The 21,104-nt window shown below is 51.3% G+C and overlaps 1 protein-coding gene across 1 annotated transcript in view; it reads right to left on the reverse strand.

The window, feature by feature from the left end:
• LOC129204661 (GDNF-inducible zinc finger protein 1-like) overlaps positions 1 to 21,104 on the reverse strand; it is a 59,387-nt gene that overhangs the window by 28,039 nt on the left and 10,244 nt on the right. The window lies entirely within an intron of this gene.

Raw genomic sequence — 21,104 nt, forward strand, 5'->3', positions numbered from 1 at the left:
CCGGGCTGGGGCCCACACTCTCTGCCCCCAGACCAGACCATCCCTTGTTCCTCCCCACCTTTCTCCTCCCTCTGCTCCTTTTTGGATAACAATTGCAGGATCCAGATGCTTATCTGCAGGGCTCTTCCCACCCGCCGTCCTTGTCCGAAAATACACGTGGATGCTCAGAAAGCACCCACAGACAGCCTAGCTCCTGGGAAAGATAAAACCCAGGGCAAATACTGCGGGAGGGGGCACGCCTGGAACAGCCACAAGTTTCCCTACTCATCTCAACTAAATGATAAACACAAGAATTAGGTGAGGTTGGCCATTATTTAACCAGATGGCAATGAAATCCCGTACCAGCTGCAGCTATGGTGAGGCACACACACACACAGAGCTTTGACCTGTTGATAAATCACTGAGATATAGGAAAACATTAAGCTTTGGAAAGGGGGAGCATCCCCCCTCCACGCCACAGGACCAGCTGCCTCCACATGGTGCTGTCAGCAGGATGCAGCCCCCAGAAGGTCTGGTTACAGCCCCGATCCCCACGGCTCTGCTGGTAGCAGGCAGTGGTTTCCCCTTCCCAAATCTGAGACAGGACATCTCTGTGTCCCGTGAATATTCGGGTCCTCCTGAAAAGATTAGCAAGCAATTTGGAAACAATAACAGCATCATGGCATCTCTGGAGACAGAGACTGGAGCCCAATGCATCTTACTTGTCGCTGTTTATGTTTTTTGCCTGGTGCCAGCAGTCTCAGGATATAGCTACATCAAAGCCCCAAAATACCAGTGACCTCAGCCCCCCGGCTCCGTTAATCAGCCATCCCCGCGGTAAGCGAATCAAGCAGCGGATGCCTATAGGACACATGTTTATCATAGCACAGGGGAGGAGCCTGCCTATGGGGACGCAAATAAGTAGTGCTGTAAAAGAGATAAAGAGCCTTTGTTTTAAACCCCGGAGTAAGCATTTTCTTACTGCTTTGCAGTTCAGTACAGGGGATGAAAAAAATATAACTGGAGCCGGGTCCAGAGTCAAGGGGAAGTTTTCCTCCGGCTGAGACGCACCCTAGAGCCCAGCCCAGAGCAGCACCAGACGAGGGGCTAGGCACTTTGTACTTACTTTATCATTTTACTAAAGCGGTCGTGTTTCAGCTCAGGCACCTACACGTGGACAGCCAGCACATCCCCTGGCACCAGCACCTGGCTCCTGCTGCGCAGCGATAAGGAGGGAGGAATGCAGACACCGGACAAAGGGTACACGTTCTTCGGCTGCCTGGAGAATGGCTGGGGCGGGTTTTGCACAAACTTTCCAGCTCTTATCTTTATACCCCCCGTTACGAACAATCGCCACATCCCCATCTTTTATTTATGAAGTTCTTATCCTGGTGGTTACAAATTATAAACAAGACTCTCTCCAGCGCCCACGTACAGCGAGGCCAGCCTCAGATGCATTAGATACCTGCACACTCACGTAGGGTGCAGCCGTAACACCCTTCCTGCCCGCCCGAGGTGCCCATGGGGTGCAGCCCTGGGGGTCCTGGCCCTGACCGTGGGCTGGGGGCATGCAGTGACCAGGGAGGCAGGACAGCTCAGGCCAGCCAGCACCCGAGCGATGACTGCAGAAAACTGCTGATGTTTTCCTGTATTGCAGGGTCCCTCCCTGCAGGAAATAATGCATTGTACTGCGGAGCGCCTCACTTTCCTGCAAAATCCCAGCAAGGGGCCAGCCCTCGCCTCTGCCTTCCACCGCTAACACCGTGCCACCAGCGCCGCACCAGAGGAAGAGAGATTTCACCTTGTCCACGGAGGGGAAAAAGGCAGCGTAATATCGGGAGGCAGCGTGACCCTTGCTTTCCCAAAGCAGCACTACCGAGGAAACCCTCAGTGGTGGTTTAAAGCACAGCTTGGCAGCTCCAAGAAATTAAGTCGGGCTTAAGGCCAGGGACCTGATCCCCAAACGCTGTTAACCCATGCCTCAATTTGGGGCATGTGGGCTTTTTATTCCTTTACCTATGTCTTGCTGCAAGCAGTGCCCTTTTACTCATTTAACCCTCATGTGCTATGACAGCAGGGACCACAGCTAATTACCAATTGCTTTACCAGAGTAACTAATATTGCAGATGGGGTCATTACCCACCTGGAAGCTGCTGTTGGACAGAGCCACCATCGCACAGATCCATCCTGGCTGCACATTTCACCTCCCACTGCCTCCTGTGGGGTGAGGAGCTGGGGAGAGGGCAGGGGCTCCCTGCACCATGGGTCACCGGTTATTAGTCTCGTATGGAAATGCAGTCCTACAGCAAGTTAATTATGGACCTGATCCAAAGAGAGCAGAAGTTTCTGCCCCAGGGGTGCTGACCTCTGGATGGGATCCATTCTGTTTCACCGACTATTACAGGAAGATTTAGTGACATTTTTCTGTGCCACCTCCTACATCTGGAGGTCTTCCTTCTGCCAGAGCCACGATGCTGTCCCTCCAAGCCTGATCCCCCGGCTTGGGAGCAGGTTTAAGCACACCCACTTGCTAGCTGTCCAGCTTGCCACTTAGTACGAGCCCAGACTGTTTTGGGACCTCAGAGGAGGCTGGGGTCAGGACCTGGGCTTTATTCACACAGAAATCAACACCAACGCTGAGCAAAGGGCATCTTGCACCAGCATCCACCCAAGGAAGACCCAAGATCCCAGCAGCCCTTCAAATGAGGTGGGATTTGCTTCTGCCCAGACTCAAAACAAGAAAACAAAACCTTGCTCGACCTTTTCCTGGTGATTTGAGAAATACATTTTTTCTTCCCCAAAACACATGGATTTCCTAGCTGTTGGCTTGCCCTGGAGCAGCAGCTTAGCATGAAGTGCTCTAGGGATGCCCTTTTTCTGAGCCCTACATCACTTTCGCAGCCGAGGGTGGTGGTGATGGGGAGGCAGCCCAGCTTAGAAGCTATTACTCCTCCAATCCTATTTAAATGTAAGGAAGCACCTCAGGATCGCACCGCCAGCATCGCGAGCAGCGCAGTAATAAGACGGATGCGGAGGTCTGACCTTTCGGCAGACAGCGATGCCACACGGGGCTTGGAAGCTCCTGCCTTCCTGCCATTGAAATGCCGAGCAGCCCTGCTTCCGTGGGTAAACACGAGATGTAAGTGGTAAGAGTTAAATGAAAAAAAAAAACCACACAACAAAGGAAAGAAAACTTGGACCAACTTGAGTATATGGAAAATGAAAGCCATGTTGGAATTGCTCTATATATTCCACCAAGTCACGGGCAGCTCTCCCAAGCTGTACTCAGAAATGTGACTCCAAGTGTTTGTTTTCCATGCAAAAACGGGGTTTTTTGGTTTTCATCCCCCCCCCCAAGCCATGTCATCATTGCTAAGGTAAACAACAGCTTGTAACAGGACAAGGGTTTTGCTTCCCTCCTGCTTTACATGGGGTTTTAAACCCTCTGCTCTACCACAAACTTATGAAAACCGCTGTCAAAATACACCTCCCAAGAGCTCGAGGAGAGCCTGCATGTGGTCATCACACTGGCTTAAAAAAAAATAAAGTGTGGGTGAGAGGCAAATCTTTTTCCCCCCAGAATGGAAACTCTCCAGGACTTCTGTACTTACACCAGCTCCCAAAATGACGCAGGATGCACGCCTAAGGCCCTGATCCTGCAATCCCCGCAGTCCCTCTCGTTAGCGATCCCAGGCTCAGCGAGGCTCGATGGCCTCTGAAGCTCAGCCAGAAGAGGGCACGTCTGCCTTGGCTGCAGAACAAACATCCCAGCCTGCTCCACGTTCACGGCAACACCTCCTAAGGGGTCCGGCCACACGCGGGTTTCGGTTAAAACCACTCAAGTGAAAAGTTTCCAGCCCAGATATTATTCCTAAAGAGGCGACAGCGTGGGGACATGCTCCCCCCAGGTCTGGAAAGAAAGGGGCCAGCCCCTGCCCAGGGGACATCACCCGCTTGGTCAGGAGCCACGAGTCACAGCCCGGCTTCTGCTCAAAACTGACTCAGGATCATACCAGCAGCATTTTGGAATTTTTTTTTTTAGCTCCGCTTTATTTGCTTTTGGGGTTTTAAGTGCAAGGATGCGGTAGGTTTCTGAGCATTTCTCCACAACCAAAAGGGACTAGAAACTTTGGGTTTTTTCTTTTTTTAAAGTGAAAGCTGAAGCATCGTGCAATTCCAGGGACTGAGATGTGGAGGAAATATTTACACATTTATTTACTTACTTTGGCCTGGGTGGGAACAGACATTTATTTCCCACTTCACAAAATCTTTGCGGTTTGTTGCTTGCCCACGGTTAAGTGCAATATTTCCCATGTGAGCGAACGCAGTCAGCAGGTAAACGACTAGTTTGGGGATTTCTGGGCATTTGAGAAGCGGGTCAGAGCGGGACCCGGCTCTGCATACCGCAGGGCACGGAACAACCAGCACTTCCTCGCACCGGGAGCTACGGCAGCACACGTCCCAGGTGAAAGAGCAGACCCAGCAGCAGCTTTCGCAGCCTCCGAGGCCCCAACCCCAGGGAACGAGAACTAGAAAGGGGGAGGAACGAAGGGAACGGTCATTCCAGTGCGTTTGCTGAACTTGGGATCCAAACCTGCGGAGTTTAAACCCAGAGCCCTCTCGGCATCAAGGCCCTCAGGAATGAGGTGCCGGCAACTTCTTGCTACCTTAAGCAAGGCTTCCAGCTGAACCCTCTGCCTTAGAAAACAAAGCCACCAAAAAATGGGGACCAGCTCACGTGGACAGGGCTTATCTTTGGCTTCCCCTTGACTTTCTGTTTATATATGGTTATGAGGCTTATATTGAATAATATTAGCTAAAGATAACTCACTTGTTTATACTGGATTCAGCCAGCTTTGATGACACTAGAAATAAAGCTCCAGCAATGCTTACCAGCTGCCTCCCGACACATCCGTAACTTCTGCTGAGCTCCCTGCAAAAACCCGGTGCAGCTTCTTGCAAAGAGACAGCACACGCAAAGCTCGACCGAAACCCAGGGGCACGCTCTGCAAAAGCACTTGGCCCCAGAAAGGTACGGGCTGGGGCTCCCAAAAGCAGTGTTCTCTCCCAGAATGTAATTCTGGATTTGCAAAGAAATGGAGAAAAAGAAAAAGAGGACAAAAGAAAGAAGCAGGAATAAAAAGCCCACGCTATTCCCAGATATTATAGGTACTGTGGAAGAGATGCCCGGAGCCAGCATCCACGCTCGCAGCAGGGAAGCGGAAAGTGAGTTAGGCTAATCTTTCTTTCAGCTCCTCACGCTGCATGTCAGCTATAAATATCCAATTTCTTTCGCCTCTGAGTGACAAACTTCATTAGCATAAAGGAAAACAGATTTTTCTTGGGGCTGCTCTCATGTCACTGGAAGGGAAAGCGCTGCTTTCGCTGCACCCTTTGGCAAACCAAAGGCACCTGCCCCTCCCAGGCAGCCTGTCCACCCTCATCCTCCTCTTCTGCAGACGAGCATTTCCTAGGTATAACTGAAAAAAATAGCCTCAAGAAGAGCCTGGTTCTGGAAAACAGGAATTGCAAAGCTCTCAGCAAGAGCAGTCCACACATTGCTCCGATCAACTCCTTCTGCGTGCGGTCCCTGGGGGGATGACCTCAATGTTTTCATGTGCTGCAAGACACTTTTCTGCCAAGCTGCTTCGAAAAAAACCCCACACATTTGAGCTGTAGGCTCATCTTCCTTCTTAACGCACCCCCTGATGGGACCTCTCCTCGGCAGCAGATGGGGAGAGGGGCTGGGGCCACCACATCCCCTAGCAGGGGGCTGTCAGCCTCCTTGCACTACTGGTAGCACATCAGCAGCTCCGGACTCCCCAGTTAACGACAACATTTTGTAAAAACCCCTTTTTCTACGGGATCACCGTTCCCCCCACCCCAAGGGTGCTGGTAGGACACCGCAGCCTCTTCAGTCAACGGGAAATTTGACTATTCTCATTGCGCCTCGAATTGCCTCGAAAGCAATCGCATAAAACAGTACAGAGGTGGTCGGAGATCGGGATGCTCTGACCTTTGGTCCCTTCACACCTGCCTGGATACCTCTGTTCTCAGGGCTTTCCCGCCAGCTCAGCAGCCCAAAAAAAGCAAACAAAAGCAAAACGCACGCAAAAATATTTCTTGGAGATGCCCAGGGACTCCGGAGCAGGTGGAAAAGGCGCACGGCTAGGGCACGACAGAGCTGCAGCATCACAGAGGAGGCACCCGAGGAAGGCAGCGCTGCCTGGCTGCCCTGGCCTTGAATTTGGGAGCAGTCTTCCAAAACCCACGCACGCTACGGCCGTGCTTCCGTTAGCCATTGCCACAGTGAGGCATCTCTCCCGCTGCGGCCAGGGTGCTGCTGCCTCCATTGCTGCAGCCAGAGTTGGCGCAAACCCAGGCCCACGTGCCGCAGCCCCAGAGGGTCCCCAAAGGGTCAGTGCACACAAATGACCCAAGATCCAGTCTACGCCATACAAATTTTATCTTCTGGGGATAGAAGGTGCACGGAAGACTGACTGACTTGCCGAAACTTCATTAGCAGAACAGTAACACTGCTTGTGAAAGCAAAGAATTAATTATCCTTCTTCTGCCACTGCAGGTTGAATGTCATGACCTTGTCACACCACTTTCCTCGATTGATTCCTGCTTATTTGGGCTATATTAAATTTTTAACGCACTCCCCAGGCCATAGAGGAAGGAGGAAGAGGCAAACGCATCCCATGCCACCCCACCGAGCCCTGACTGATGCTCCTGAGAGTCAGGGAGGGTCGGGAGGAGCTGCTCATCCCCTCCAAAGATTTCCACCCTCCCTTTCCTTCCAGCTATTGCTGCCCAGGCAGGACAACACCCATCCCTCCCCAAGTCCCCCGTTTGTTTACAACCCTGCCTTTTCCTTCACATTTCCCTTGGGCAGGTTTCCACTGCCTCCAAACTCATCTCCTTCACGTGAGCAAATGCATCAGCGGGAGGTAACAGGGGAGGAAACGCAATTCAATACAGCTGGGCTGGGACAGCAAAAAAAAAAAGAAAAAAGAAAAATAAGAAACAACCCAGCTGGGTGTGTTGGAGGTGGAGGGATAGTGCTGCCAGCGCCCATCCCACTGAGTCACCCCAGTCCCTCCCGGGCCCACAGGGTGTGGGAATCACAAGTAAATCGCGCTTAGCTCAGCAGCAAGAAGTTGGTGTTTAGATTGCGATGCCAGAGCGCGCCAATATCCCGTTTAAGCCAGTTTGCGCCACGCAAATTCCTTCCCATCCGCACGTTTCATGCCTGGGGCTGCCAGGCAGCAAACCTCAGCCAGGAAATTAGGGGGGAAAGCCACAAATGCAGAAACTCCAACAGGAGGGCAAGGAAAAGCAGCAGGAAATTGTGCATTACAAGCACACAGTCTATAAAGGGAGGAAATTAATATTTAATAGAAGAAAGCCCACCACTCCCATGGCTCTGCTCCAGAAAGGAAGCCATAGACATTTGAGGACACCTTCATTTATGCATGTGTGTGACCACCCTAAACATCAGTGAGAGCTTCCAAAAGTCAAAACAACCCCCCAGACCTCCACCCTGGACCTGACCGTGCCCAGGGGTGGGATCACATACGGTGGAGGCTGGATCTGTGAGCACAAGGGATGGTGCCGCTCCCCTTGGGATTCCCCCTCTAGCACCGAAGGGAGAGGGCACAGAGTACGGGCGACCACCTCAGACCCCCCGCTCCCAGTTTTAAGTGAAAAGGGGGCACCGCCAGCAGTGTGCAATGGTCCTCGCTCGGCCACAGCTCTACGTGTCCCCAAGATGGTGAGGGCAGGCAGCCCTGCAACACGCTCCGCTTTTTCATCTCCAGTCTCATTTGCAGCCCCAATTTCTTCCCCTTCCTATCGCAAGAGGAAAACTAAAATCTGAAGCTAGCAGCATCTTCAGGACTTCTCTGCACTGCCTGCCACCCAAGCTTGGCTCTGGGTCAAAGATGTTTCCCACAGCTTAACATTCCTGCTTAATAAGGACAACCTTTTTTCCATGGGAAAGAAACTTTCTGAACCGCAAAGGGGAAACAAGTCCTCACCTATTTTACCTGAGAGAAATGGCGCAATACTTTAGTTCCATGTCAAGTCAATATTTAGACAGGCAGCGACTGGCTCACCAGCCCACGTCCACCCTCCCGCTCAGGTGGTCTCCGAGGGCTCGCTGTGGCCGTCGGCAAGCCCAGCTCCGGACGATCAGCGCTGGGACATCCACCAGCGCAGGAGAGGTGTCAAATCTGCGCTGGAAAAAGCCATTTGCAACGAAATAAGTCATTCTAGTCTAGCAATAACGAGACCTGATTAGGCTAGCGCTTGACGCGCTGGGGTTTTAGGCAGGGTTATCAGAGAAGATGCTGCCCCACGTCCATATGCCGCGCTCTCTGCGGGAACGCACTCGGCATCGCTGCCGTAGCTCCCGGTCAATGCGCGTTACTCATTTTTATAGCGCTTCTGAGGCTGCGATGAATTAAGGCACCCGTGCTGCATTTGCAGGCAGGAGCAGGAGGCGCAGCAAAGCCGCGGGCGCACAGTAAGCGCCTTATTAGACCTCAGTACGGTTAGCAGCTCGGGTACGCCCCTGCTTTTCTGTTCTCCTCCGGTACTCATACAATATTTCCCTTGTGCAACATTTTCCTCATTATACTGAGAAATAACCGCTTTGAAAGTAGTTTTTGTTTACCAAGGAAAACCTCAGCTTTGAGCCTATAAACTCGAGTTCTGCTGAAATTTTACAATTTCAAGGCAAGAAAGCCAGAAAAAGCAGCAAAAACTTTAGTGAAATAATTTCTCCTCCACCCCAGCTCTAAGGCACTCTGAGACCCAAGCAAATGCAGAAGTCCCCAATATTTTCTAAGCAAAGCAATGCTTTGCCACTTTATTTTGAAATGCAACATAACACTGTTGAAGCATCGTTGCTATCAAATACCATGACCTCGTGCCGCCACACGACACGGGGAGCAGGAGCAGCAGGGTCACGGTTGTTCGCTCCACACAAGAGGAGCTGGATGGGGTAAAACAGCCGCAGAGAGGGGGAAACGTTGGCCAAAATTAGGGCTAGCAAAGGCACCTCCTCCACAGAGGGAGCGGGGATGCTCAGCCCACTGCCCTGCCCTCGGGCTCTGCATTAGCCAGGAACCACAGCCTCACCTATCTCACTTCTGCTTAGCATGCTTTGGGGGGGGGGGGGGGGTGTGTGTGTTTAATTTTTACTTTTTTTTTCTTTTTTTTTTTTTAATATCAGGCCCAGTGTTGCACAAGAGCTGCTGCAGGCTCTGAAGAGCAGGCACATGTCTGAATTCCCAGTATCCGTATCAGCACTTCACAGTCCCTGCTAGGAGTGTTTATTAACCTTTGTTTACTTGCACAGGGAAAAAAAAAACAGAGCCACTAAACAGAACAAGCTAAAATGGAAATCCCTTCCAGCATGTACTATTGCCAGGGGAGAATCCCAAGCATGCCAAAGAAAAAGCATTAAAGTGTGCTGAAAATGTTTTCTCACCATGTTTTGCCCTTGCAGCCAGCTCCCCACAAAGGACACACAACTTTGGGGGAGGAGGGGGAGAAGAAAAACCACCAATGTGCAAAACTTCCTCGTGCTTTTGCAATTGGCGATTATCTTCCATCAGTTTGTATTTCAGGGCCAGATGAAATGGGCCAATTTGCCTTTACTTAGGCAACCCTTGGTCAGAAAGGCGTATTGCAATTCCCCCGGCCACCGCTTCATGAACATGCTCGAGGAGGCAGAGGAGCACCACCCTCCCTGCGTTGCCAAACTACCTAACTGCTTGCCCGGCAAAGCAGATGACCGGGATATATTACGAAATTCAGGAATAACAGGTTATTCAGCAGAACCAAAGCTTTTTTTTGTACACATCAGCAGCACCCTGGTGCAGGCTCTTACTCTGCCACAAAAAAAAAAATGCATCGGATTGCAGGTCATCAGCAGGCAAAATTACCACTCCGGCTTCTCCGAGCTCAACATCCCAGACCAAGGTTAACAGGATGCGTTGGATTGTTTGGCCATACAAATCCCACGGTTTATTTTTTGCAGCCAGAGGGTGTGTGCACTAGCCAGGTGTCCTGGTGGGATTCCAACATTAATATCCCTCAATCTCCCTTTGAAATTAAAAGGAGGGCTTGCTGGCTTTGTGATTTTTCTTTAAGTCTGTCCTCCTCTTCACCTTCCCCCCTACTACAACGTAACTCCCCCGTAAGTATTTGTTGTATAATATTGCTCGCCCTACCAGCACGTCAGCGGGAGGAGCGATCCCTCCGCATGCAAGCGCCAAGGGACAGCATCTGATTTAATTCACTTGTTTTCTTAAATGCACTCCATCTGCGAGGAAGACATGGCGAGAGGTTATTACGACACCGCATTTTACACACCCCATCCGTACGCAGCCCCAGACCACCCAATACAAACTAGTCAGCAGTTTCAGCACTTGCAAGGCACCGCACCGAGCTTTCTGATAGGAGAGGAAAAAAATAATAAAAGCAGCACTCTAACAACAAGTTACAGCAGCAAGTTAAGAGGCAAAACATCCCTCGGTGTGAGTATTTCCTCGCAAGGAGCCTGGTGCTCGCACTGCTTCTGCTCTCAGGAGGCGAGTCCCCAGCCACCGAAAGCTCCCAGGACAAACGCCCGTTCTGCGCAGAACCGCGTGTACACAAATCCGTGCCGGTACGGAGCTCTGCCACCTCGGGCAGCTTCCCTATAGCTTTTGGAGTAATAACTTGCTAGTTTCCTCACCAGCCCCGCTGCTGCTACCAGGTTGCTTCTACGAGAGCCTCATATTTCAGCTGCAGTCCAGTGCTTGCCCTTGCAGAAGGATGGCCTGCGAAGAGTCCCCATATGGAACCTAAACCAATCTAAACCCCCTGCACACCCAGAATTATTTCCCCCCACAAGACTCAGCATTTTGAGGTCCATCCCCCGGTATTCAGTGTGATTTCACCCGCCCGGATGCTCAGCAGCCCCGTGCACGTCCCGGCCGCCCGCTCCCCATGGGGTGTCACCAGCTATCGCAGCAGGGTGGCCAGCAGCCCACTGGGGACAGCAGCCAGAGCCCTCTGTTTACTCAGCTCCTTCCTGACTCTGCAGCATATTGCCTTTGGAGACTGGGAACTCTTAATATTAACAACAGCTATGAGAAAAAAGGTACCATTGTTGCATGACATGATTTATTAGCCAGCCAGAGATTATCGGCGCTCATATTAATTTTGAGAGGAAGAAGGACAGACGACATTTGAAACATCTGGGTTTAAACGCACAGGGGCCAGTATCATCACTACTGTGCCTGGAGACATCCTACTAACAGGCCCTCCTAGCTGCCACCATCTCTTGGCCTTCCCCTCGCACGCTGCCAGCTCAGCACCTCACGCTCCGACCGGACCCGGCAGGATGCTCAAAGGATTTTGGGTGCAGAGGAGCAGGACCAGGGCACAGCCAGGAGCAGCACCCACCCGCACTGCCCAAGCCAGCGAAGATCCACGCGTGAAATAAGGGTTTATCTGCGAGAGACCCGAAACGGCTCGATTTCATCACGAGGTTGTTTTGAACACTGAGTATCTACACAGCTGAGCGGCTCTGCTGGTCGCTGCGCAGAAATAGGTGGAAAAAGCTGGGTTTGGCTGTCGATGCCGAAGAGGAGAGCTGCAAACCACGCGGCCAGCCAGGGAACAGAGCATCACGCGGGGAACAGGAGCCAGCCACCACCTCAAACGCAGCGTCCTGGCTGCATCTGCTGTCAGGAAGGTTAGAAACCCACCCAAATCCACCACCCCCCCCCGCCAGCTTTAGCCTGGAAGTCACTTCAGCATTGGAGAAACAAACTGCAAAAGCTGATAAAGCTGTGGGGATGGTCCTTAAACCGGGCTCTGCCGGGGTTAAGCACGGCAGCCCATAAATCTGCACTGCCCTGCAAGCAGCAGATCCCCCAGTAAAAGGGAAAAAGGGAGGAATGGAGAGAGATGCAGAAGGGACAGGATATTTGGGTGGGAACCACTCCTTCCTCTCCTCACTCGCTATTTCCTTCCATCCAGGCGGGCACACACTTTCTCCGTCAAAAAAAGTCACCTCTGCTGGGCAGTTACACTGGGATCTAACGAGGGGTTTCCAAGGGCCAGAGGACAAACCTCTCCATCCGAGCTGGTTTTGAATGGTGTAACAACTCGGGAGCAAAACACGGGAAAATAAACCAGAGACGGGCCAGCTCCAGGAGCTCCCCGCCATCCCCGAGCCCCCCTCCTCACCATTTTGAGTCACCAAACAACAGCCCTTCCACTCGTTAATCACACAGCATCTGTTGGGCCAGTTGGACTTAATTAATGAATAACGAGGTTTTCAGACCACTAAAGGGCACGAGGAGCTTTGGGTGCTTGGGCTGGGGAGTTCACAGCTGTGCTCGTTTCACCACAATTAAACAGAAACAGCACATTGAAGGAAAAACCCCCGCATACATTAAGCACCACAGTGCCACGTAGATACGAGAAGCCTTTGCATTGCATGTGAATGCTGCCAGTTCCTTCCAGTTTTGCCCAGCTTATTTTCCTTCTGCTAATGTGTTTTGTTAGAGGAGATTTATTCCAAAGGGGGGGTGTGTATTTTTTTTTATTTTTTTTTATCCTTTCGCAAAACGACTTTGTTATTTGCTGCAGTAGAAAACCACACGAGTTCCTTGTGCTCTCCAGAAAGGAAATCACAGTCAGGAACCAGCATCGAGGTCCTGCGTTCCTATTTACCACGCTGTCCTTGCCACAGCAGCATTAGTGCTCTTCCTCAGAAGGGGGAATTGCCACATCTTGCTGCAGTTAATTAAAAGGCAAACATCACGCACGAACATTTTGACCCGCGTTTTGCCAACACGCGGCATAAATACGCTGAAGCGCGATGCAAACGTGACATTGATTTTTGCTGTACAGCTGGGAGCCCGTAAAAATACACGGTTGGGGCCCCGTTTCCCCCGCGCTTTCCCAAACAGCACGTTCTCCAAGAGAACAACCCAAACCACCAACAGCGTGGATTTAACCAGCAGCAGGCAACGCTTTTCCTATGGCCCCCCAACAAAGAAACAGCGTTATCCAACACCCTCACCAAAAGGAAAATCATCAGGGAGACAGCCAGATCGCTTCAGCTCCTTCTCCATCAGCTAGAGAGGGCAGCTCTAGGTTTGGGCTCTCCCAGGACAAAGCCCTGCGGCCCTGGGTAGGTCACCGTGCACCAGCCTGAGCCTCACCCGTCGCCTTAGGGCAGCAATCCACCTCACAAGCAAGAGCCTGGCACAGCAACGCCTCCAATGCCACCGCAGCAGCCTGGGCGCAGCCGTCCAGGACGTGCCATCGCTCAGTCCTGTGGCAACCTCCACCAAAACAGCTTCTTCAGAATTGCCAACCACAGCGCCATTACAGCTGAGACAAAAACACCTCTGAGAAGCTTCACCAGCCCATTTAACAACATGCAGCGTGGCCGTTTCATTCCCTACCTGCTGTAGCAAAGTCTGCAGCCACTCATCTGGAGTCTGTAGGACCGAGAAACATTGAACTTGGAGCAACATTTGATGTACAGCACAGAGAAGATCCTCACAGCCCCAGCTCTGGGAAGAAGTGTGCTGGGGGAGCAGCGGGGTGAAATAGCTGCAGCTGGACAAGCCTGATGCCCATGAAGCCCTAACGAGCCCAGCCCCTGGGAGCTGCCTGCTCCCCATCACCTGGGGAAGGGGACGGGGCTCCACCCAGGTGCAGCAACCCAAGCCAACCCGAGGAGCTGCTGCCCGTTGTGCTTCCATCGTGGTAGCGTGGTGGGCGAGCCCTGTCCCACGCTTTGCATCCCCGCTTGCCCCAGCTCGTTAAAGCAGGGGCCATCCCAAAGGCTTAGCCGCAGGCTAATGATGCAGGGAAAAGTGCTGTGGGGGAGAGGAGGAGGAGGAGGAGGATGCTCGATAACAGCAATCGGTCTTGGTCCCCTGGGAGAGTCATGCCGGAGAAAGCAAACAGTGATACGTCGGGGCGAAGGGAAGGAGAAGATGGAGATTGTGGGCCATGACAGTTCCGTTCGCTAAATGGGAATTAAAAGAAAATCTTTATCTGTGGAGTGCAGAGCCTGGGGAGATGGAGATAACGCGGCTCCATTGCGCTGCAGCGTATGATACCAACCGAGCCGCCGGACTTTCGTGCCTTTCTTTTAATTGCCCCCTTCCTGCTAAATTTAATTGGAAAATGAGCAAGCAAGAGCCTTTAGAAGGAGAACCAGAAGCAGAGCATGTCTGCCCAGAGAGCTTAATTACATCGACCCGCCCTGATGATGTCCACTCCTTCCAGGGGGTGATGCAGCCCCAGGTCTCACGGGTGGCTGAAGGTGCGACCGTAACCACGTCCCCGACATCTCGGGTCCGTCTTCAAATATTGAGTCGTAAGACTTCAGCTCCGCGCTCAGGGAGTCCCACAGAAGAGAAAGGAAAGCCTGCGAGGCAAGGTAGAAACTCCTTTATGATAAAAATGGAAAAGTGCACAATTTTATTCTAAATTATTGCTTATGGTATGCACGACGTAGGAAGATATACACACGTACAGAAATCCTGGCAGGTAACAGAGCACGGCGAGACCTCAAAATCAATAGTGTGCGCATAGGGAATAGAACTTGACACCGCGGATCTTCCGATTTCGGAGCTGCGGTTCAGTGTCAGGTCAGATCAATAACACTTTGGACCAGGCCCTGTTGGATTTTATCCAGCGTTCGTCAATCAAACTATCAAATTTTTAATCATGTTTTCCAGGTTCCTGGGGAGCTACATCAGAGCTGCTGGAATGCAGAAAACATTCTTTTTGACAAGACTTTCAGAACAGCCCCCAGAAGACATTTTCCATGCAAAAGCACAGAAGTGCACGTGGAAGAGGATGCCTGGGGAGGGCCCCGGCAAGACCCCTCGTCTGCCTCCCGGCCAGGAATTTTTTAGCGAAAAAATTCTCCAACTATTTCACTTAAATCTCCCTTGCTGCAATTTAAAGTCTTGACCCGCCCAGGGAAGCGTGAGTGCCATCGTGAGCAGGACGGGGACCACGGGGCCAGGACCGCTGCCAAAAAGGAAGCCCTGCAGGGTGGCTTAGGCAGGCTGGGTTTACAGGCTGGGCTTTCCAAAACCTGCTGTGCTGACCCCGGCTTGCATGGGCATACGCAGGTGGCCCTGGGTGGCGGGTGCAGGCTGCTGTCCCCGAGCTCGGCTTGCCACCCCGCCGTAGGAACGGCATCTTTATAGCTGATACGTATGTCCGATATAGCTTTATTGTGGCGGTGACGGCGCAGATGCTTCCCCCGACCACGCCGAAGGAGGGTCGCACAGCTCCGGGTGTGCGGGAGGGCACAGGAGCAGAGGAGGGTTCCTCCAGCGGCAAGGACCTTCACCTCACGTTTGCTTCATCCCCGAACGGCAAACGGGAACCCGTCCACTGGATTTAACCCTTCTGTTCAGACGGAATTTCTGTAGGTGACAAAGATTTCCGAGGAGGGGATTTTTTTCATTGCTCTGGGTACGTACAAAACCAGGCACAGCAGAGCCCAAGTCCAGCTCAGGACCTCTTGGCTTGGCTGTACATAACAGCAGCAAAGCCTTTTATAAACGGAAAAAGCAAGTACAGAGCCCAGACCTGAGAGTTTCAAGAATCAAGCAGTATAAGCAGCTCCCCAGAAAAACTGGGTACATCTCCCACCGCCAGAAGAGAGGAGAGAGCGATGAGAAACCCAGCCCTGGTAACCATCTGCCCTTTAAACCACCCATTTAATTGGGGAACAAACTTCGTAAAAATAACATTTCGGAGCCATTCCCCAGTCGCCAGTAAAGACAGACGCACAATTTACATGGGAAACTCGTACCCAGGGAAATAAACGAAGGCAATAAAACCGAGTGAAAAGGGGACAGTTTATGAGTTTGGATGCGCGCTGCCTCTCCCCTCTCATCTTGTCCTCGCCACGCGGGTTTTAATTTTCCTCCCACTCCCATCCTTATCGTACTCCTCTTCCCTAGGCTAGGCCTGCTTGCTGAAGGACCAGCCGCTCTTTGCCGGGCTCACCGATATGAAATAAGCTAAGAGTCGGTCACAACGGGAAAACCCACAAAACCCATTGCTTTGGAAAGGAAAAAATAAAATTAATCGCTTTAGCTGGAGCTCGCGCAATGCACGCCTTGCCTAAGCAATCAATCGTTATATTGCTCCGAAAAAACAGGGGAAAAAGAAAAATATCGAGAACTGTGCAGCAGCACCCAGGCAATCGCGTTACAGCGGGGGAGATGTAAGGTCTCGGTGTCCTCCCACCCAGCCCACCAACACGCACCCAGCTGGAACCCAAACATCCTCCTCACTTAATAACTCTACAGTATTTTGGGCTTTTCTTCGGGGGTTTTATTCTTTGACTGAATCTCTTAAGGTTTGCTAGGACCACAGTTCAATGAAATAGGAGTATTTCTTAGTCTCGGGTGGTCCAAGCGTTATTTGGGCGTGGGATTGATGGTTCTGTGCCGTTTTCCAGAATGCAGGACGCACAGCGACGTGAGGATGGAGACCTGGGTGCTGTGCAGAGGGGGATGCCATCTTCTCTTGTGTCTGCATGGCAATGCTCGCTCGTGAAAGAGGCTCCCTGGTGCCGCCTTCATACACAGAAGCAAACGATTAACCTTCAGTATCGTGGAGTAGGGCCAGCTTGCCAAATTACAGTAACTTTTCAAAGTAAATGTCATTTTAAAGAGGTTTTCAATTGCTCGGGAGAAGGTAGCTACTTTCTGCAGGGATCTTTGCGGAAGGGGATGAAAACCAGAGCAGACTGCTGCTGGCCCTCAGTAATCCCTTCCTCAGGAGGAGGGGGAAAAGGTGTTTCTGAAGGTGAAAAACATCCCAGGGAAGCACAATTTTACCCAGAGAGTGGCAGAGGCTGGCACACGAGCCGTATTTTCCCTGGCCGCGGCCACTGGCCCACAACCATCGAATAACCCTTCCCAACTCCGTGGTTATCGCCTGCGTTTGCTCGTGAAGGGCTCCCCTCCCAAACTAGCAGAGCCTGGGAAAAAATTCACCAGCTTTGTGGGACGCGAGGTCCAGCCCCACGTCCCCATCCGCGGAGACCCTCCCAAACCGTTTTCCTGCTGAAACGCCTGTTTAGGATTCGAGCATCCCCAGCCCAGCACCCCCTTTTATCCAGACCCCCCCGTTCCAGCGTTGCACCTCGAACGGGCAGCATCGTCCGCAGCACAGAGGGAAAGGCAGGACAAATAAACAGAGGCGCGCAGCACGATGCCCGGCCCCTGCCTTTGGGGATAAAAAGCACTGTTTCTTCGCCGCCGGGCGGCGGGAGAAGCCGGAGAGACTGGTGGGAGAGGGAAGTGCTCTCTTCATGGGGCTGCCTTTCATGTCAGCCGCTGATAACGTCTTATTTTAAAAAACAACCTTTGCTGTTCAAAAGCATCCAGATCCTGGTGACCGTGGGATTTGCGTAGCCCGATGCAGGAATGGCTTTGCGGACCCGATGCTCTTTGGCACTGGGGTAACCGCATCTCTGGGGCGCTGCGGTCCGTCTGCTCCAGAAGAGACCGGAATAACACTGGCTACGGTGCCATCCATTGCCTGGTCCCCGCTGGCTGCTCAGCCTCCTCCTCCTGCCATCGCAGCGGCTTTTTGCAGTGCCTCTGCTATCCCGGTGGGGAACATACGCCGTGTTAGTGCTCCACGAGCCTTCCAGCTGCTTTAACAACTGAAAGCAAGGTGGAAACACATCCTTCCCCTCCGCGCTGAGGCCCTTTCTTTGTTGCGGCCACTTAGAAAAACTAACAGCACTAAAAGAAGGTCTTACGAAAATAATTCTGAGCGATTACCGCTAAAGAATGTGAAATATTTTCTTTTGCTTTTCTTATAAGGTTGACTTTGTTGCATTTATTCACAGGGAGTATTTTTCTGGTGCAAAGGGACCTCCCTCCCTCTGAGGGCGAGACCCACCGGCTCCCTTCCCGTGGACGTCTCCCGATGCTCGTGGCTGTTTGCAAAGCCTCTCTCCATCCGTCCCGTTACCCTCCGGGCTTTGGAAGTGGGTTTTCTTTTCCCGCCTGCCCCCTTGGATTCAATATTGTTTGCTTTTCTATTTCCTTCCAGGCATTTTGAAATAACCCGTGGGGTCTCCAGCAGCTTGGCCTACAGCGTGAAGCAGCCGGCTTTGTGACTCCCGGTGCTCGTCTCAGACAGCAAGCCCGACGGAGCAGGAGCAGGGAAGGAGAAACACCTCCCCGAACGTGGCTGCATCCGAAAAGTATGTCAGAAATAGTTGCTTTGAGTTGCTGAATGAGCAAGCTAACGGCATGCCTCGGCTTCATAATGATGAGGCCCTTAACAAAAATCAGTGTTCTTCTTTACCCGACTGCAAGACAAGCAAATACACCTACTGTTGCCATAAAAATAATAACGATGATCGCTAGAAACTACCTAAAGCAACGTCCTGTTCCTGGTACCTTGGATTCTGGGTTTGTTACAGCCCTGCTAATTCCTGCTTCTTAGCAAGGGGCTCCAACACCGGCCACGAAGCATCATCCTTCAAAAATATTTAGCTGGAAAATGTTCCAGTCAGCTCTGACAGTATTAAGATTTTCTTGCTTTAAAAGCAGATGATAAAAATCTTAATATCCAATAAGGCATTGCTGTAAATCATCAAAACTAAAGCGTGCTCATGCAAATGCGCAGCATCCTCTCTGGTGCCCGCGTTCAGCATTAGCAGGAATCAACCCAGTTCCACATTGCCCAAATTCCTCAAAATTTCACAGGCAAAAAAAAGTTACCCCATCCCAAGAGCCTGCCCACCGCACTGGGGCTGCCAGGCCCCGCTCCTCGGTTTACTGCACGCCACCGACCCGACGCCACGTCCTTGAGGACGTCCCTGGAGGAAGCCCAGTTCCTCCTATTCTTCTGCGGCTGCTGCTGGCGCAGGTGTCCCCCCGCCCCGGCCCCATTGTCCTTGTCCCAGCCTTGGGGGTTTGCACAAACAGCCCTTGCTGATGTCAAGCAGACGGTACACGTTTCCTTCTTTGGCCTCGGAGAAACATTTTTTAACCGGTTCCTTCAGCAAGCTGATTTATTGCTTTATTTATTTATTTAAACGCATGCTGTTTGGCAGGATCTCTGGTCTCCAGAAGATAATTTGGTTTTGATTATTATCCGAAACAGGGGTTTATAGACTTGTTCAGCTGAGGGGATTGAGAAACAAAACCCTCTTTTAATTTAGGAACCAGGACTTTGATTTTCAAATGGGAACATCAGCCCCACGGAGAAGAAAATTTAAAAAGCGTGGTATATTTAATAAAAAACAATAGGAGCACAATGTGTTTTTAAGTGACCAAAAACTGTGGGTAAAAATATTAGCATAAGCTTTGGAGATGAAGATGTCACTAAAAAGTGGTGGTGGGGAGAGGTTTCCTGTCCATGAAATTGCAACCAGCCTGTAAAAAGCTCTAGCAGGAACATTCATTTATTAAAAAAAGTTAAAAAGCCACTGGAAAAAAAGTTCTTAGCTATATTCTTGCAAATCAAAGGAAAGGATCTGACACCATGGTCTCGATAAAAGAAGTTCTCTTCCCTGGGACAGCAGCCCCAACTTCCACCCGAACAGACCTCATACACATCCGAACAACAAATCACCAGCAATTCATTAATTACTCTGCTGGAATGACCTCTTAAAAATAATTTCTAGTTGCGTATTGAAGTATTTTTGGTTTTGTCCGTAACTCCACCTTGGAAATGGCCGGAGGAGCTGTAGTTAGAACCGGCCATTTGTTGTGCATGGAACTTTGGGTTGCTGGGGTAAATTGTGAGTTGAGCACTCGGCTTGTCTGACCATTTCAGCTGGAAAGAGAAAACACCAGCAATGTTTTTATAAAAGCAAAGACACGCACTGGTTTAGCAGAAAGGAAGTGCTTTTTTGTTGAGCGCTCTAATTTTGTACAAGTCGAAAGAAAATCCCCCCATTTCTTCCAGTAGGAAACTCAGAATAAAACAAATTTCAGATGGCCTCAAAGTATTTTTTTCCTCCCAACACAGGTTTTCGGTGTGGCTGCTGACCCGAAATGCTCCATTTTCGGAACATTAGCTGTGGGTCCCTGCATCTTACTCTCAGCTCAGAGAGGAGTGACACCTCCACGTCACCCAAATGATGCTTCTCTCTTTTTTTTTTTTTGTGAAGCCAGTGCCATCCAGCAGCTTGCCACACTGTAGGGTGCAGGAGAGGTTGGTGAAGGGGCTCCAGCTCCTGCCTCCTCCCCCTCTCCATCAAAGGTCTTGGCAACAACCTTCAGATGTGCCAAGACCCAAAACCCCAGCACCAGCACTTGCTGCTGGCCAGAGGACATCCCAGCGACCAGGGCTCTTCCAGGAACGCTGTACCTAAATAGGTTTGGGGAAGAACAACGGAAATCTGTAGTCTTCAGTACTGGGATTTTTGGAAACTTGTGTTTTTAGGGGTACCGAGCTAACTCAGCACACAGATAACCAACAAAGAGGAAGATTGCTGGAATGAACATTGAATTCATGGTTATGACGGATGTTTGCTAAGTGTGAAAAGATAAGACAGACTCGCAGGTTGAGGGGTTAAAGTCTGAGTTCGTTGCCGCGAGAGGGAAGCTCCAGAAGACCCCAGGATGCAGAAGAGCGAGCAGACCGTCAAGCGAGGCAACCGGGATTAGCTTTTTGAAAACTCATTAGCTTTTTGCTCGTTTGCTATCGCAGCAAGCGGAAAGCGCAAGGAGCACCACATCTGGAGAGCTTCTCCTGAAGGGAGAAGGGAGAAGTCCTCCCTTCTTTGGGGCAGCCCATCCATCTTCACCCTCCATAACGCTGTCACCATCCTGACCTCTCTGCAGACACTGCTCCGCGGGCACGAATCCGCTGGAAAAGGAGAGCTTTACAGTAAAATAAAAAATGATAGGTCCAAACCAGGACGTGCCCAGGGTTGCTCAGATGTGCAAAATGTTGGTGTGCATACGTGCGCGGCCAGGTTGTGTGCGTGGCCGCGGCACCCAACGGTGAGCACACCCGCGGCAGCGCTGGGGCAGAAAAGAAGTTGCGTTGCTTGGCATCTCCTGCTCTGAAAACAGATAACCACAGCA

Source organism: Grus americana, chromosome 3, assembly GCF_028858705.1.
Source record: "Grus americana isolate bGruAme1 chromosome 3, bGruAme1.mat, whole genome shotgun sequence".
Taxonomy (NCBI): domain Eukaryota; kingdom Metazoa; phylum Chordata; class Aves; order Gruiformes; family Gruidae; genus Grus; species Grus americana.